The sequence below is a fragment of the Eschrichtius robustus genome, chromosome X (genome assembly GCF_028021215.1).
Source record: "Eschrichtius robustus isolate mEscRob2 chromosome X, mEscRob2.pri, whole genome shotgun sequence".
NCBI lineage: Eukaryota > Metazoa > Chordata > Mammalia > Artiodactyla > Eschrichtiidae > Eschrichtius > Eschrichtius robustus.
In genome coordinates, this window is record NC_090845.1 from 65,070,117 (window position 1) to 65,083,828 (window position 13,712).

At 38.2% G+C, this 13,712-nt stretch overlaps 1 long non-coding RNA gene across 5 annotated transcripts in view; it reads left to right on the forward strand.

Annotated features, from left to right (window-relative positions):
- The first annotated feature begins 1,040 nt into the window (after nt 1-1,040).
- Nucleotides 1,041-13,712, forward strand: part of LOC137757030 (uncharacterized) — a 169,431-nt gene continuing 156,759 nt past the window's right edge. For all 5 annotated transcript variants that reach the window (XR_011072292.1, XR_011072289.1, XR_011072290.1 and 2 more), the window contains exon 1: nt 1,041-1,159. This is a non-coding gene — a long non-coding RNA (uncharacterized lncRNA). The remainder of the gene's footprint in view (nt 1,160-13,712) is intronic.

The window sequence follows — 13,712 nt, forward strand, 5'->3', positions numbered from 1 at the left end:
TGTAGAAAACTAATGATAACTTTAGAATGTAGAAACTATTCCTTTGGAAAGGAATTAAGACCTCTAAATTGTCTTTTCCTTAACTGTGCAGCACGAACCTTCCCCCACTAACCTTCCATCCACACCATTCACATGTAATTTTGCACAAACAAGTTTGAGTCTCAGTTTAAAAAAAATGTTTTGGGGCCTGGCATCCAGCTAGTGTATTTTTCCTCATGGAGAGGGACCAAAAAAGATACACGTTTTGATTAATATAGAGGCTTCTTAGAGGAGTCAGAAGTTGAGCGAAGTCTAAAAGAAGGACTTTTGGGCTGGAGAACAGCATCCCAACCACTTTATAAAGACGCTTTCTGTTACAGAATTAAACAAGGAAGCATCTTGTTTTGAATCCAGTTTTGTCATTGACTTATTGTATGAATTTAGGCCTAAACCCTTCCCATCTCTGTACAGTTTTCTCATCTTTTCAATTAGCTGGTTGAAGTAGACCGTGATCTATAGGAGCACGGAGCTCAGTGGAATGAAAAGAATTAGGTTTTGTACACTCTAACACTCACTAGCTGTTGCAGCTTTTGGAAAATTGGTTCATCTCTCTAAGCCTTAGTTTCCTCACCTATAAAATAGGGAACATCAGTTCTCAGCTTACCTTATAATGTTGTGATAATTTGGTAAAATAACAGAAAGATAGGTTTGTCTATTAAAAAATGCTATACACGTGTGAGGTAAATGAAAGTTGACTAGTACGAGAGATATCTAGAAATGTGGAAAGGAGTCGGGGCAAAGATAAAAGCAATTTGGAATGGAAAAAGAAAAAAGAAATGAAGGGAAAGAAAATGGGAAATAACGAGGGAATTTCAGCGGAGATAAAAACGCTGTAACAGGAAGCGCAATTGGTCAGGAACACTGGGGAGGGGCCGCAGGGCGCCTGGGTCACGTTGCTGGGGGAGCCATTTGGCCAGTGCACGGCGGTTGGGCGCCGGCGCTATTTGGCTGTGACGCCCAACTCAGGTTTCTATCGCCCTATCCCCTAGGGCTCATCTAAGACCTAAGATGGCGGCGTTTGCACGGGGTGTAAGCGCTGCAGGCGTACCAGGTATGGAAAGGCGGCCAAAGGACGAATCTACTAAGGAGTGTCCAAGAACTCGCCGATATTTGTGTTGTGGTGAGTGCTGAACCTCACATCGGGTAGAAAAGTGACCGTTAGCAAGGTTACACACTTCGGGATCGCGTGGCCTGCCTGAGTGGGGGAGGAGCCGGCCTGCATTTCATCTTTCTCTCTCTCCTCTCTTCAAAATATCGGAGAATAATTTCTCTCTCCTTAATCACCTTACTGTCACGGATGAGGATAGGTGGTTGCACAAACTAGCTCCTAGGAGCGATCCTGGGTCGTTTTCCTCTTTGTTTTACTTTTTTAAATGGGTTTTTATTGATACCATGCCGCCCTAAAATGAAAGATTCTGTCTCCCTAGAGCGCTTTCAGGAACTGCCTAACCTGTTGGGCCTACCCGTCCTTAATTCCTTCGGGCTGCCTTTCATGTGCAAACTTAGTAGCTTTGATAAACCAATCAGTTTGTAACATATTCATTGTGGGCTAGGTTAAAATTTTTTTTTCTATACCCTTTATATATACCCCAAATAAGGACTTTTGGGCATATAATACTTAACATTTGTTCTGGAAACATGTCAGAGGTAGAGGTGTGTGTGTGTGTGTGTATAGATAATATTTGTGGGAGTTGCTACGTTATTTTGTGGATTGTTAGTTTGATTACTCACTGAGTAAGAAAAGAGCTAAATTTCCCGTGTTCAGATCTCTTGGTGAAAATAAATTTATATTAAGCATAATATCATAACATGTTTACCATATGGAGAAGACAGTAAAACTGAATTTAATCTATTAAATGCTTATGTGGTTAAAAGAAATTTCACTCAAGAAATGCCCATATCTCACTCATACGTTGCTGGAGAGTATGAATTGCTGTAACCTTTTGAAAAAATAATCTGCCAATGTTTAGGGAAATAAAAAGTACAGATACCACTTGACTAAATACTGGAACCTAATAGTCTGACTTTTAAGAATACATCCTACAGAAATAAATATACCATTGTATAAGGACATATGAACAAGGATGCCTTTGTAGCTTTTTTTTTTGTGACAGGTAACTGGAAACAGCCTGTATATCCATCAATAGGAGAATGTTTGAATAAATTGTGGGACATTCGTATTATGAAATATTTTGAAGCTGTGGAAACAGATTTACCTCTTCACACTCTTTTGATTTAGAGAATGCTATAATGTATTGTTATGTGAGGAAAGTAAGTTGTAGAATACTCTGTCTAGTATGATTTAGTGTTTTTGTTTTTGGTGGTGGTAGTGAGTAGTGAAGGAATGTTAGATTAACTTTCTTTTCTTTGTCTTTTTTGGGGGTTTTTCTATATATGTTATAAAATACTTAAGGCATATACAGACATATAAAGAATAATACAGTGAATCTCTTTTCTCACCAACCAAACATAACAAATTAAACATTACCATTATAGTTGAAGTCCTCTGTGTACCCATCCCTGATTGCATCTCTCACCTCTTCCCCAGAGGTAACCATTATTTTAAAGTGATTCTTTTTCCCATGCACTTCTTAAACTTTTGTGACATAATGAACTTTTTCTAGCATGGGTTATTTTTTATACATTTTGAAGAGAAAATTTTAAAAGTCAATAAAAAAGATGAATTTTTAAGTGCCTGTTATCTGGGTAACAGTAACAGGGGCCAAGTGAAATTTCTTCTAAATTGAGGACAGAATCTAATTTATTAAAAAACCAAAACCAGGAAACAGGTGTTGGCAAGGAAGTAGAGAAATTGGAACTCTCATACATTGTTGCTGGGATATAAAATGGTGCAGCCACTGTGGAAAACAGTTTGACAATTTCTCTATAAGTTAAACATAGAATTACCATACCTCCTTGCCAACACTTGTTATCTCCTGTTTTTGTTTGTTTGTTTGTTTAATTTTAAAATTACAACCATTCTAGTGTGTTTGAAGTTATATGCCATTGTGGTTTAGGTTTGCACTTCCCTAATCACTAATGATTTTGGGCATCTTCACGTACTTGTTGGCCATTTGTATATTTTCTTTGCAGAGATGTCTATTCAAGCCCTTTGCCCGTTTTTAAATTTGGGTGTTTGTCGTTTTGTTGTTGAGTTATAAATTCTTTATATATTATGGATAGTAGACTGATCATATATATAATTTGCAAATTTTTCCCCATTCTGTATATGTTTTTTACACGTTCTTGGTAATGTCCTTTGGTGTACAGATTTTTAAAGTCTGAAGTCCACTTAGTCTATTTTTTTTTCTTTTGTTGCTTGTACTTTTGGTGTCAAATCTAAGAATTCTTTGCCAAATTCAAGGTCATGAAGATTTATCCCTATTTATTCTTCTAAGTGTTCTATGGTTTTAGCTCTTATATTTATGTCATAGATCCATTTTGAGTTAATTTTTATATATGATGTGAGGTCCAACTTGATTCTTTTACATGTGCATAGCCAATTGTCCCAGCACCATATGTTGAAGAGACTGTTCATTCCCCCATTGAATGGTCTTGGCACCCTTGTTGAAATCAGTTGGCCATACATGTATGGGTTTGTTTTTGGTCTTTCAAACCCTACCTGTTTCTATCCTTATTCCAGTGCCACTGTTTTGATTGCTGTAGATTGTGCTAATTTTTAAAATTGAGAAGTGTCAGTCCTCCAACTTTGTTCTTTTTTAATATTGTTTTGGCTATTCAGGGCCTCTTGCAATTCCATATGAATTTTAGAATCAGCCTGTCCATTTGTTTTTAAATCATATAGAAAAAAAATAAGAGTTACAAACCAAAAGTACAATAATACTGGCTTTTATATTTACCTATGTAGTTACCTTTACCCATGTTCTTTATTTCTTCATATACTTTTGAGTTACTGTGTATTATCCTTTCATTTTAGCCTGAAGAACTCTCTTTGGCAATTCTTATAGGGTAAGTCTGTTAGCAGTGAACTCCCTAAGCTTTTGTTTATCTGGGAATGTCTTAATTTTTCCTTCAGTTCTCTTTTGACACATTTATTGAAGTATAATTCATAGCATACAATCACCCATAGCATACAATCACCCATTTAAAGTGTACAATTCAATAGTTTTTAGTATATGTGCAACCATCACCACAGTCAATTTTAGAACATTTTCATCACTCCAAGAGGAAGTCCATATGCTTTAGCCATAAACCCATATCCCCTTCAATCCCACCTGCCCATCCCTAGGTAACCACCAATCTACTTTTTATCTCTATAAAATTCCCAGTTTTGAGCATTTCATATGAATAGAATCATATAATATATGGCCTTTTGTGATTGGCTTTTTTCACTTAACATACTGCTTCAAAGTTTATCCATGTTGTAGCATGTATCAGTACTTCATCCCATTTATGGCTGAATAATGTTCCATTCATAGTATGGATATACTACATTTTGCTTATCTGTTCATCCATCTATGGACATTTGGGTTGTTTCCACCTTTAGGCTATCAAGAATAATTCTGCTAAAACATTCGTGTACAATTTTCTGTGTAGATACATGTTTTCATTTTTCTAGGTGTATACTTAAAAGAGTGTTATTGCTGGATCATATGTTAACTCTGTGTTTAATAGTCTGAGACACTGTCAGACTTTTTTCCAAAGTGGCTGCATCATTTTACACTCATACCGGCAGTATGAGGGCTCTAACTTGTCCACATTCTCACCATCACTTGTCATTATCTGACTTTATCCAATTCTGGCCATCCTAGAGGGTGTGAAGTGGTATCTCATTGTAGTCTCCTTTCCCACAAGGTTAGTTCCCTGATGTAGCTCCTTGGGGAGGTGCAATTTGAATATACCCACCACCACCCTGGAATGACTGGGGTTTTGTTAGAGCTGACTGTCTCTGACCACACCCAGCAGCCAAGCTCCACTTACTGTGAACTGATTGTTTAATTGTTTTCCATAATGCCCTAGGGCATAAACTATTCTGAAAACTAATTCAGTCAAATAGTGGGTCATTTGAAGAAATAGTTGCTGAGGTTAGTGTATGATATTTGTTCTGGCTGTAGGAGGGTTCCTCCCATTTGCCTTATTGCCCAGTTCTCACCTGCAAACTAGCTGACCTACAGTTTAGCCTATATTTTGAATCTTCTCCCAATTGCCTTTCTTTACAACCTCACTGTTTTTTCAGGGCTCCTCTAGGCTTGACTTTCTCCATGGTCTTGCAAATGAAGTCAGTTCAGTTCCTTTGAGAAGAGAATAGGCGCTCCGTTTTAATGTCTGCTTCTTCCCTCAAGCGGAAGCTCTGAATCTGGTCTCTGGAGGTGGGGGTAGGGACAATGGCAAGTTTCTCTCTGAGAGACAGTTCTGCTCTGTTAACTGAGCGCTTAGTGGAGGGGAGGGTGCCACCAGAGGTCCTCTCAGTTTGCCTTTCTCTCACAGCCCAGGGCAAGGATGTTCAGGGTCCCAGTAGTCTCCATGTACCACATCCAGTTAGAGTCTACATTCCACCACCTGGGGTTAGGTGGCAGAAGGGAACCCGTTCCTCTAAACCACACTTGCTCAGGACTCGGCCCTAGCAACGGGCAGCTGGTGGCTGGATGGGAAACTCCGATGCCCTGTTCTTCCAGGGAAGAAAGCTCTCTAAATGGGACTGGGGTAGGTGGGCGGGGAGGGTGGAGAGGGAACCCTGTGTTCTTGGCTTCAGGAGTCTTGAGTAGAGTCTCCCGTTCCTTGAGCTGGGATGGGAGAAGAAGGGTGGGAGGGAGAAAGTAGTCTTGGTTCAAATACCGTAGGCTTACCTGTCTTAGTGAATTTTAAAAGATGTTCTTGAATAGACGTTTCTTCATTTGTTGTTTGTCCTTAGAACCATTTCCAGAGGCTTTAAATGGTTGGGTTTCTTATTTTAAGTTTTCGTCAGTTTCAGTGGGCAGCAGGACACTCGAGCTCCTCACGCTGTCATGCCATAAGTTGATTTCTTGCCTTTCTTTGTGAAAGATTGTTTTGTCAGAAATAGATTTGTTGATTCAGAGCTTTTTTTTTTTTTTTTTCCTTTCTGGCTTCTTTTTTACTTTATTTTATTTTTTATTATTTTTTTTTATTATTGGGGTTTAGCTGTTTTACAATGTTGTGTTAGTTTCTACTGTACAGCGAAGTGGAGTTCCCTGTGTTATATGGCAGGTTCTCATTAGTTACCTGTTTTATACATACTAGTGTATATATGTCAATCCCAATCTCCCAATTCATCCCACCGCCCCCCTTCCCTCCTTGGTGTTTGGTGTCCATACATTTGTTCTCTACATCTGTGTCTCTTATTTCTGCCTTGCAAACTGGTTCATCTGTACCATTCAGAACTTTTTTTTTGTTCCAGCATTTAAAATATTGTCATTCCACTGCCTCTGGCCTCCATGGTTTCTGATGATGAGTTACTTCTATTTTCTTGCTTTTTTTTTTGGCTGTGTCGGGTCTTAGTTGCGGCACGCGGGGTCTTTGTTGAGGCATGCGGGATCTTTCGTTGTGGTGCGCAGGCTTCTCTCTAGTTGTGGTGTGCGGGTTTTCTCTCTCTAGTTGTGGCGCACGGGCTCCAGGGTGCGTGGGCTCTATAGTTGTGGCGCACAGGCTCCAGAGTGTGTGGGCTCTGTAGTTGTGGCACGCGGGCTCTCTTGTTGAGGCACGTGAGCTCAGTAGTTGTGGTGTGTGGACTGAGTTGCCCCATGGCATGTGGGATCTTAGTTCCCCGACCAGGGATCGAACCCATGTCCCCTACATTGGAAGGCGGATTCTTTCCCACTGGACCACCAGGAAAGTCCAAAAACAGAATCTTAAAAGCAAGAAAAGAGAGACTTCCAATGCAGGGGACATGTGTTCGATCCCTGGTCCGGGAAGATCCCACATGCCGCGGAGCAGCTAAGCCCGTGTGCCACAACTACTGAGCCCATGCACCACAACTACTGAAGCCTGCATGCCTAGAACCTGTGCTCCGCAACAAGAGAAGCAACTGCAATGAGAAGCCTGTGCACCACAGTGAAGAGTAGCCCCCGCTCGCCACAACTAGAGAAAGCCGGCGCACAGCAATGAAGACCCAGTGCAGCCAAAAATAAATAAATAAATGCATAAATTAAAAAAAAGGTGGGGGGCTTCGCTGGTGGTGCAGTGGTTGAGAATCCACCTGCCAATGCAGGGGACACGGATTTGAGCCCTGGTCTGGGAAGATCCCACATGCAGCAGAGCAACTAAGCCTGTGTGCCACAACTACTGAGCCTGCGTCCTAGAGCCTGTGAGCCACAACTACGGAAGCCTGCGCGCCTAGAGCCTGTGCTCCACAACAAGAGAAGCCACCACAGTGAGAAGCCCACGCACCACAATGAAGAGTAGCCCCTGTTCTCAGTAACTAGAGAAAGCCTGCACACAGCCACGAAGACCCACCGCAGCCAAAAATAAAAAAAAAAAAAAAAAAAAAAAAAGATTCTCTCTTTTTCTTGGGTTTCAACATTTTGATTATACTACAGCTCAGTGTGGATCTTTTTTGAGTTTATTCTGTTTGGAATTCATTGAATTTCTTATGCTATGTAGATTGGGCATTGTTTCATCAAATATTCTTTTTTTGTAATTACCCTTTATTCATATTTGAAAACTGAATGGAAGGCATAGGGAATATTTCTTCCTTAGTTTTGGTCTGCATTATGGATAACAAAATAGTATACAAAATATAATTTGGGGACCTGTGAAGAATATTGAAGGATTGGAGAGAACAGCTTTCATTAGACTAAATAAAGAGATTTCTGTTACCTTTTCACAGCTTGATAGGATGAAGACAAAGCAGACAAAGATAACTGATATTTGGAGATCACTGAGAAAATTGAGAGGGGTCAGGCTGGGCCCATCTTTCAATAAAGAAGTCTCATGGCCCTCTGGCTTGTGCTTCTGAATTGTATTATTACGTCTTATACCTTATAATGAACACCTGAGTTGTACAGAGATGAGCGAGGTTACAACTGCAGATCCCAAATTATATATGAAGCCTGTTTAGTCCTGCAGGATTCTGAACATTGCTTCAAGGTTCTCTGTCATTTTAATAAAAATAGATCTATCACTTCTATTTATTTAGTATTTGCTACATAGGACATACTTCACTCATCAACTCATTGGAACTCTTAAAAGTTCTAAATAATTGTTAAACCATTTCACAGATGAGGAACTTGAGGTTTATATGGGGACTGATCCACCCATAGTCATGGTTGAATATTGACAGTTCAAGGATATTGTTTGCTTTATGATGTATCTGTAGGTGTATTTGAAATGGATGGGGAAGACAGTTTTGTTAATATGTTCTCAAAATTTATAACCTGTCTGGAAGTGAGAATTATGACTTGATTTGAACATTTCCAGGTTATTTTACACCATACCTCATGTGATATTTCTTTTCAGTAAATAGTTGTTGTTGTTCAGAATGTGTATATATCCCTGATTATGTCTAAAGGGCACATGGAAAGTCAGCAGAGAGACACATATGCCTGAAACACCAAACTCTATACATATAGTCCCCTTCTCCAGTGCTATCATGTCAACTACCCTCCCTTGGAACTTGTCCGGGAAGCCCTCTTGGAAACGGAGTATCCATGATGTTTTAGAAAGCAGTGACCCAAGGAAGTGAGTGTGGATTTCAATCAAGAATTGCAGGCCTTGCTGGACACATCCCAGAGAAAATTTTTCAGAGGTGTGATGCTGGAGAACATGTCATCTGGTCTCTCAGTGAGTCTGTCAACATTGACTTCATTTTTTTTTTTTTTTCTTTTTTCTTGAAATATTCTTGATATCCCTTTCTCTCCCTCCTTTTCTTTGGACCTCTCATTTTGTGTGTTGGTATGCTTGATGCTGTCTACAGGTTTCTCAGTTTCTTTTCCCATTTCTCCCACCTTCCACCTCTGCCTCTGGCAACCACTAATCTGTTCGCTGTATCTATGATTTTTTTAAAGATTCCACATATAAGAGAGATCATACAGCATTTGTCTTTCTCTGTGTGACTTATTTCACTTAGCATAATGCCCTCAAGGTCCATCCATATTGTCACAAATGGCAAGGTTTCTTTCTTTTTTATGGCTGAATAACATTTCATTGTATTTATGTATTCTATATACGCATACCATATATATATATGGTGTGCATATATATAGTATATATTTTTATAATATATATTTTTATGTATATATTTTACATATATATAAAATACCACAATTTCTTTATCCATTCATCTGTTGGTGGACATTTAAGTTGTTTCCATGTCTTGGCTATTGTAAATAATGCAGCAGTGATCATGGGGGTGTGAATATCTTTTTGAGTTAGTGTTTTTGTTTCCTTCAGATAAATACCCAGAAGTGGACTTGCTGGATCATATGGTAGTTCTGTTTTTAATTATTTGAGGAACCTTCATACTGTTTTCTATAGTGGCTGTACCAGTTTACATTCCTACCAGCAGTCCATAAAGGTTCCCTTTTCTCCACATACTCAGCAACACTTATTTCTTGTCTTTCTGTTAATAGTCATTCTAATAGCTATGAGGTGATATCTCATTGTGGTTTTGATTTGCATTTCCCTGATGATTAATGATGCTGAGCATCTTTTCATGTATCTGTTGGCTGTCTGTATGTCTTTGGAAAAATGTTATTTGGCTCTTCTGCCCATTCTTTAATCGGATTGTATAACTATCTTATGCCAGTAATTTTTAACTACTGATATGTTGGAAAAGAGTGGGAGGGAAACAAAAGTTTTACTTTTGAAAAGTGAATAAAGCAGATTTAAAAAATAGTGTCAGGCTGGCATAGATCCGGAAAATATGAGGAGAAAAATCTATTAATTGAAGCTGACTCTGAAATGACATAGATGACAGAATTAATGTTTTGAGGACTTTAAAACAGTTGTTATGAATGTAGAGGAATGACTAAAAATGTTAAGTTGAAGTATGAAAAATACAAGGAAGATTTCAACTTCTGAGAATGAAAGGTATAATTGTTTTTAAAATTTAAGTTCTTTAGGGAGTTTCCTGTCATCTTTCTGTTATTAATTTCTAGTTGAATTATATTATGGTTTGAGAAAATACTTTGTGTACTTACAATTTTGCTGCTGTTACTGAACAAGATGCACAGTATTGCAGGGCCAAGCAAGGAGATACAGGTGGCTCCTGCTCAAAAACCCCTGGTTTTTGGTGCTCCCAATGCAGGGGGCCTGGTTTCGATCTCTGGTCGGGGGACTAGATCCCGCAGGCATGCCACAACTAAGAGTCCGCATGCTGCAACTAAAGATCCTGCATGCTGCAACGAAGATCCAGCGTGCCACAGCTAAGAACCTTCACAGCCTAAATAAATAAATATTTTTAAAAACCCCAAAACCCTGAACTCCCCAAGGGTTTCAGTGAAGCATTTTTAAAGGTAAGGTGAGGGAGGGGAGTCATTTTTAAAGGCAAGGTGAGGGAGGGGAATCCCAGGGTTTGTGGTCGGCTCCTGCACAATTCTCTGATTGGTGTTGAGGTAACAGGGCAGTTAACATTATCAATCCTAATGCACCAGAAAGTCTGCATGATCATCAGGTAGTTAATTTCTTTCATTTGGTGGTGGTTTTTAGCATCTGAAAAACTCAGGAAATATGCATGAGATATGGTTATCTGGGTACTTCAGAGAGGAGCTACAGCAGAGGATATGGGGGAGGAATACGTCCTGGGAAGGCCCCATAGGGTCCTGCTCAGTTACACTGCCTTATACTTCATTGTTTGGATGGACTGTAGTTTATTTAACTAATCTCTGGTGTATAGGCATTCGGATTCTTTCTAGTGTTTTCCAATTGTAAACAAGGCTACAGTGAATAAATTTGTGTATATAAAGTTTTGTATTGTTGAAGATGTATCTACAGGTACTCCTATAAGAGTTATTAATTGCTTTTGCTGTCTTAAGTATTGCCAAATATCCCTCCAAAATGATTTTAGTTTGCATTTGCACCAGCTATGTGTGAGAGTGCCTATGTCGTCACAGCTTCACCAGCTGAATGTGTTTTCTTTATATATAATATATACATGTATGTGCGTATATGTGTGTATTTGTTTTAAGCAAATGTAGGATCTTACCAACATGCTGTTTAAACCATGGTCATAAGTGCATATATATATGCATACATAATGCATTAGATGCACATACATGCTTATATTTGCAGTGGCTTCTTACTTTTCCTTTATACGTATTTACGACATTTAACCAAACCTCTCTTAATGAAACTTTTTTCAGTCTTTTCACTGTCACATACAATGGTGTGATTATTTTGGAATAGTTGTAAATTCACATATAGTTGTAAGAAATAATACAGAGAGAGCCCATGTATTATTTACCCAGTTTTCCCCAGTAACATTTTGCAAAACTTGAGGAAATATAACAAGGACATTGACATCGATACAACCCACTGATCTTACTCAGATTTCCCAATTTTCATATTTTAAAAATACTGCCAATCTGGTGAGGAATGACACCCCACTGTTTTTTAAATTTGCATTTTTAAAAATTTTGAGTGAGTTTGAACATTTTCTCATATTTAAGTGTCATTTTTATAGGTTTTTTCTTTTGCTGGTAGCTGCTTCTTTTCCCATTTATCTATTGGAGTTTTGGTAATTTTTTGCTGCAATATCAAAGAATCCTTTATGTGTTTAAAGGGATAAATTACAAATATTTTCTCCAAGTTTGTTAGTTATCTTCCTTTTTTTCAATTTAGATATAATTTACAAATAATTTAAAATTGACAGCACCATAGTTTTTTTGTTTATTCATTCACTGGTTGAAGGACTTCTTGGTGTCTTCAGTTTTTGCCTCTATGAATATTTACATACCAGTTTTGGTATAGAGATATATTTTAATTTTTATCTTGGGGAAATACCTAGGAGTAGGATTACTCTGTCATGCTGTAGGATTACTGGGTCATATTGTAAGAGTATATCTAACTTTATGAGAGACTGACAGTTTTCCAAAAAAGCTTTACCATTTTACATTCCCACCTGAAATGTATGGGAGTTTCCAGGTGTTCTACATCGTCACCAGCACTTCATATTTTTTTCTTAAAGCCATTCTAATAGGTGTTTAGTAGTATCTTGGCATTTTAATTTTCATTTCCCTAGTGACTATGATGTTGAGTATCTTTCCATGAGTTATTTGACATCTATATCTTCTTTGATAAAAGGTCCTAATTTTTTGTTTGTTTGTTTTGGCTGCTCTGTGTGGCATGCAGGATTTTAGTTCCCTGATCAGGGGTTGAACCCTCGCCCCCTGCAGTGGAAACGCAGAGTCTTAACGACTGGACCGGACCACCAGGGAAGTCCGTTTTGTCCATTTTAAAAAATTTATTTATTTATTTATTTATTTATTTATTTATTTATGGCTGTGTTGGGTCTTTGTTTCTGTGCGAGGGCTTTCTCTAGTTGCGGCAAGCGGGGGCCACTCTTCATCGCGGTGCGCGGGCCTCTCACTATCGTGACCTCTCTTGTTGTGGAGCACAGGCTCCAGACGCGCAGGCTCAGTAATTGTGGCTCAAGGGCCCAGCTGCTCCGCGGCATGTGGGATCTTCCCAGACCAGGGCTCGAACCCGTGTCCCCTGCATTGGCAGGCAGATTCTCAACCACTGCGCCACCAGGGAAGCCCTGTCCATTTTTAATTGGGTTGTCTGTCTTAGTATTGAGGTAGAATGTTTCTTTATATTTTCCAGATACAAGTCCTTTGTGAGATATATGTATTGTGAATATTTTCTCCCATTCTCTGGTGTGCCTTTTGGTTTTCTTAAAAGATGTCGTTCAAAAATCAGAAGTTTTTTAGATGAAATTCATTTCATAATTTTTTAATGGTTTATGCTTTTTGTGTTTTATCTACGGAATACTTATATTATGTCAAGGTGGGAAAAATATTCTATGTTTTCTTGGAGTTTTATAATTTTACTTCTTATGTTTAGGTCTTTGATCCATTTCAAGTTAATTTTTGCATTTGGCATTAAGTAAGGGTCAATGCTTATTATTCTTGCATATGGATATTCAGTTGTTCTAGCATTATTGCTTGAAAAGACTTCCCTTTTCTTATTGAATTGACTTGATACTGTTGTCAGAAACAATTTGTCCGCATATTTGTTGCTCTAGTTCTGTTCCATTGGTCTGTGTTTTTTTCCCTTTTACTAATACCATGCTCTTGATTACTGTAGCTTTTTATTAAGTCTTGACGTCAAGTACTTTATGTCCTTCAACTTTTTTCTCTTTTAAAAAAATTGCTTTAACTATTCTAGGCTCTTTCCATTTCCATCTAAATTTTAGTAGCTGTTTGTCAATTTCATTTAAAAATAATTTTGGCTTTTTTCTTTCATAAAATTCTCACAGATGCATTTGTTTGAGTATTTTAAAGTTCAATAACGACTTTCTTTTGTGTTTATACTTAAATAACAATGGGCATAATAATTTTAGTTCACATTTTCTTTTCCTCAGAACTTTTTTATACTTGCTCTGTTTTTCTCAGGCATTTCAATATTGCTGTGGATAATTCTGGAGAAAGCCTGTCCCCCTTCTCCCTACTACATACTTAAGTCTCTTTTTTCTTAAACTAAAAACATTTTAAATTAATAGATTTTACTTTATAAAACAGTTTTAGATTTACAGAAAA